Here is a 5351-nt window from a genome sequence, read left to right on the forward strand (position 1 = left end):
GTTAGTTCCTATTCAGACCTTTCCTATTTTCTGTGGCTTCTTTTTCTCCTCACCACAAATGTTGTGCACCGGTGACCAGTGGACTACATATCGGTCACTGGTCAATTTCCTAGTTTGCCCAATCTACCTTTTGCTGCTGCTCCTCCAAACCACGTGTAACAAGGAAAATTGCAGTGCTGTATGGGAATAACTTTGGAACAGACCACAGTACATTACAGACAACCTATTGCCAGAGTAGAGTGTACCTGCAAGTCTCTGGCCATTTCACTGACTGAATCTTTTTCTTCTTCTTAAAAAAGTAAAGCACTCTGTCAACTACAGCAGCATGACATAAAGAGCTCAAGCAATACCAACAGCCCTTACAGAAACCATCCCCCTGCACAAATGGAAGGATGGTAGAAAGCGAAAGTTTATCTAGAGCTACAAATAATGAAGAAAGAATTAAAAAAGAGAATGAGATCATGGTAAGAGTAGGTGGAGGGAGTTGATCATAAGTTGCCACATTCAGCAGAGCCAGGCTTGTTTGTCTTGTTTGTCTACCCACTTGTTTGTCTCATCCACATCATGTTATGGCTTGTCTTGTAGAGTGCAAGACCTCCAGGACAATGACTATCATTTATTATATGTTTGTTCAGTGCCTAGCACTACAGGACCCAGATGTGCTTGAGGCCTCTAAGCACCATAGGAAAATTTTCAAAAGTATCTAAAAGATTGCCTACATGGGAAAATTCACCAGCATAATTATACTGGAATTATTATATTGCCCATGTGGACACTCTTGTCCACACAGGCAGTTATACCAGTATAACTATAGCAGTATAATTATATTAGTAAATGACCCCAGGTAAGCAAGCCCTAAGTGACTTCTAAGTCTCCTTGAAAGTCAATGTGCTTTTGAAAATGTTAACCCTTGACAGTATATGTGTTAAATGATATTAACTTTAAGGTGGTTTTCAAAACCACAGGAAACCAAGGCTTCTAGATGTCATGCTACCCACCCATGCTATCGTCCATCAGTCAACAGTAAGGTAAGTGCCAGTGGCAATACCATATACTGCCCCTGTTTAAACTTGTATGCTACATCATAACCATACACTACCAATGACATGTTTTCATTTACAGTACATGAGATTGTAGAGGTCAAAAAATCTTGATGTCAGAGAGAGGCTGAAATGTGAGATTGGAGGGAGGGAGACAGGTAGATTTGAGAAAGTAAATAAGGAAGTGTTATTTACTCCTTCTCATAATACAAGAACTAGAGGTCACCAAATGAAATTAATAGGCAGCAGGTTTAAAACAAACAAAAGGAAGTATTTCTTCACACAATGCAGAGTCAACCTGCCAAACTCTTTGCCAGAGGATGTTGTGAAGAACAAGACTATAACAGGGTTCAAAAAGAACTAGATAAATTCATGGAGGATAGGTCCATCAATGGCTATTTGCCAGGATGGGCAGGGATCGTGTCCCTAGTCTCTGTTTGCCAGAAGCTGAGAATGGGTGACAGGGGATGGATCACTTGATCAGTTTCCTAATTTGCCCAATCTACCTTTTGCTGCTGCACCTCCAAACCAAGCGTAACAAGGAAAATTGCAGCGCTGTATGGGAATAACTTTGGAACAGACCACAGTACATTACAGACAATCTACTGCCAGAGTGGAGTGTACCTTCAAGTCTCTGGCCATTTCACTGTTCTATTCATTCCCTCTGGGACAACTGGCATTGGCCACTGTCAGAAGACAGGATACGGGCTAGATGGACCTTTGGTCTGACCCAGTATGGCTTCTTATGAGTCATTAGCCTAGAAATGGTAACTCAAGTGGTGTGAGCCATGTGATCACCCTGAGAGAGGGCATCAGAAATAAGAGGAGATAACCAAGAAGAGAGCCCTGTGGAACCGCATGGAAAAAGGGCAGGTGGAGGAACTACCAAAAAAATGAAGGAACAACCAAAGATGTAGTAGCAGAAACCAGGAAATAACAGTATTGTGAAAGCCCAGGGATGGCAATAAGTGGAGAAAGAGGGTGTGATGGACAGTGTCAAACTCAGTTGAGAAAATGAGGGCAAAGATGAAGCACAGGCCCTGAAACTTGGCCAGGAAGAGCCAAATTAAAAATCTCAGTGGGTGCAGTTTTGTTGGAGAAGTTAAGGTGGAAGCCAAATTGAAGGGGCCCCAAGATAGATTTGGAGAGGAATGTATGGCAAAGACTGTAGACTGCACAGCTGATGAGTCTGGAGATGGGCTGGTAGGTGGAGAGGCACTTAGGGCTGAGGGATAGCTTTCGGAGGATGGTGGATAAAAAGCCATCCTGTATTTGGAAGGAAAGGAACCAGAGAAAAGTGAAAGGTTAAGGAGGAGAGACAGGAAATGCTGAGAGGAAAGGTGGATGATTCAGAGATGTAGAACCGGTGAGAAACTTCTGTGTTATTGACAGGGGAGATTACAGAAAAGATATTCCAGGGGGAGGAGGAACAGGGAGGAAAGGGAGATCATATTATCCTATCTTTAAAATGTTGGAAAGATCCTGCATAGAAAGGGAGACAGGATCATTCGGTAAAAATGGTCTAAGGAGGCCGGTGGTTGGGAGGGGTCAAAGGTTCCAAATACATTATGGAGGCTGTGAGTGTGGGAGTCAGTGAGTGTGGGGAAAGTAGTGCTGTTTGGCAAGGGATATGGCAGTGCTGAGGTAAACAAACAAAAAGGAGATTGATCCTGTGGGGTCAGAGAACTTTCTTCAGAGGCATTTCATGGTGTGGTAACAGGAGCATAGAAACTGAATTATTATAGATAGGAAGACCCAGATATAATGTGCATGGGCTTGAGCACCTCAGGTTTTTAACACAGCATTTTGGAAAATTTCTTAGATTGTACATCTGTAATTTACACCTCACAGGATGAGGATCTGATCATGACTCTGCCATTCAGAACTATGAAAGAATCCCAAATACCAGATGAAAAATATGTAGGCATTTTATTCTAAGAGGAGCTGAAGGATAATGCATACCAAAAAAAAGAAAAGAAAGAAAAAAAAGAAAAAGAAAGATGTTCCATGACTGCTAAACTCCTCAGCTAGAGGGTTTCCTGCATCTCTATCCTTCCAGACTGCCTGTAGGCAAGGCCAGAGACCACAACTGCTTCCAAGTGCCTGTAACACTACTTCTGAAAGCAATTCCTGTGTTCCTGAGCTTGGTACTGTGGTATATTGAAAACTGGGTTACAATTAAAAACTCTCTCTTTACTTTGTAAGGGAACTGCTCGTCCTGCTTGCAGGCTTGGAGGCACTGTAGGGAAGCACACGATCAAAGTCAGTCTGCAGACAGCCTAAGGTAAGGTGGGGTGAGTTGCAGCTCTCTGTTTTAGGGAGCAACCTGCTTTGTCTTTCTCTGATTTGGGGTTCTTGTGTGTTGTTGTTCTGAATTCTAAGAAATAAAGTAATGATACATTACAATCTTCCAGCAAGAGTAAGTTGTGGTTTCATCTAACTTCACTTTGTGTATGCTGTGAAAATCACTGGTATAAGTCAGGCAGCTACCTGACAGCCAGCATGCACCTTTTTTTGTTATAAAACAAGTCAAGTGATCCCAGTACATGCAGTTAATTTTCATAGTGCAGTGGCCACCATTAAAAAAATCAACAGTAATCACACCATGATATCTGATATACCACAGTACCTCCTTACACTTAGAAGGAGACATAATTGGTGATGTCTCAGATATTGCTGCATGGTAAGTGTTGATTACTCAATACTCTTCTCTCTCTATGTTTAGCAGTTTGTATATTAAATGCTTCTATAATCTTGTTAACAAATCCCATGGATCACTTAAAGTGATCTATTCCCAGATTAAATTAAATGAAAAGTGGCACTTATCCATTGACATGATCAGAAGACATCTTCACACTTAATCACAGTTTAATGTATAATAAAATAATACTTCACACATTTCTGGAGTGGTGGAAAACCAATCTACTACTCGTGTCTTCTACTTTGGCTTAGTTTTCTTGAGAAATGTCTGACTTAATAACAGAGCCCTCCTCATATAAAGCACACGATTCTGAATTAGAAGTATGAAACTGAATTTATGAAATAACGTTGGCAGTAAATAATAGTCTATCTCAAACTAGGATTCATCTCGTACCTATGTTGTGGGGAACAGAAGTCAGCTTCATCTCTCGCAGAGTATCAATCACCCCCAAGATGCAAATTCAGTGAGATACAGAAAGATTACTTTTCATAACCTATGGAAAGTAGTTGAATCAATGTAATAAAAGCTTCAACGCAGCATTGTACATTCTGCAAGTATCCTTAAGAGTGCACTTTTTCATCATTTTACATGAACAGAAGTGTTGTAGCTAGATAGATATCTACCTCGTGGCTGTGGACATACTAAGCGTTATTGAAAGGTTTATTCAAAGGTTTCAGTTACAAGCTTTGACTCTTTTCCTTTAGTCTAAAGGTGAAACCCCTGTTCCATTCAAATCAATGGCAAAACTCCCATTGACTTCATTGGGGTCACAATTTCACCCTAGAGGCTCTTTTTTTCCCCATTTTCTTTTCTTTTCTTTTCTTTTCTTTTTAATACCTTTGCTTCCTTCAGGCAGTATGAAGTTTTCCATAATGCTGACTAAGGGGGGCTGGAAGGCTGATAGAATGGAGCTAGAGGCCCTCTAGATCACTCATGGTGACCTGGCCCAGTCCAGTAGTGACAAAAAGTGATTGTGAAATGATTTGATGTTCTCACTCTATCACTGGCCTTCATCCACATCACAGCTGGCACTCATTGGCAATCCCAAGACATAGACCAAGGACTGAGTAAGCATGAAGACTGGACCTATTTTCTCATCCTTAGATTTGTTCCTGTAGCAGATGACTCCAGCATATTGATAGAACAATGTGAGGAAGCTGGCATAAAAAGCCTGATCCACAGACCATTGAGGTCTATGGAAAAACTCCCATTGACTTCAATGGGCCATGGAACAGATATAAAGAGACGTTAGTTTGGCACCTTTCCCCAAGCAGTGTCACCCTTACTTTTAAATTACAACTTGTGTGTGGAGGAAGTTACTGCAGCCATAATCACGGTGGAAAAACATTTATATTCTCTTCAGAAAAGTGTGTGGCTTTGTTTTTCCAAGTAAAGCCCATTGTTTTGCTGCACTTTCTTTATTCCACATCTTGTAAGTGACCATCTCTTCATTGCATACCTTTTCAGAAGAGAGAAATTCGCATTTAGGCACCTAAATGAAGTGGCCAGATTTTCAAAACAGTGCAGCATCCAGCACCTGAGCGCCATTGAAAATCTGGCCGCTTACTTAGGTGTGTACTTGTACATAGGTTTCTTTTGAAAATCTGGCC

The 5351-nt window shown here is 41.2% G+C and overlaps 1 long non-coding RNA gene across 1 annotated transcript; it reads left to right on the plus strand.

Annotated features, from left to right (window-relative positions):
- The first annotated feature begins 341 nt into the window (after nt 1-341).
- On the plus strand, nt 342-4209 carry LOC123365961. Its single transcript, XR_006577856.1, has 4 exons — nt 342-464; nt 966-1028; nt 3246-3324; nt 4121-4209. It is a non-coding gene; the product is annotated as an uncharacterized LOC123365961 (long non-coding RNA).
- Nucleotides 4210-5351: the final 1142 nt, after the last annotated feature.

The sequence above is a fragment of the Mauremys mutica genome, chromosome 3 (genome assembly GCF_020497125.1).
Source record: "Mauremys mutica isolate MM-2020 ecotype Southern chromosome 3, ASM2049712v1, whole genome shotgun sequence".
In the NCBI taxonomy this organism is placed as follows: Eukaryota; Metazoa; Chordata; order Testudines; family Geoemydidae; genus Mauremys; species Mauremys mutica.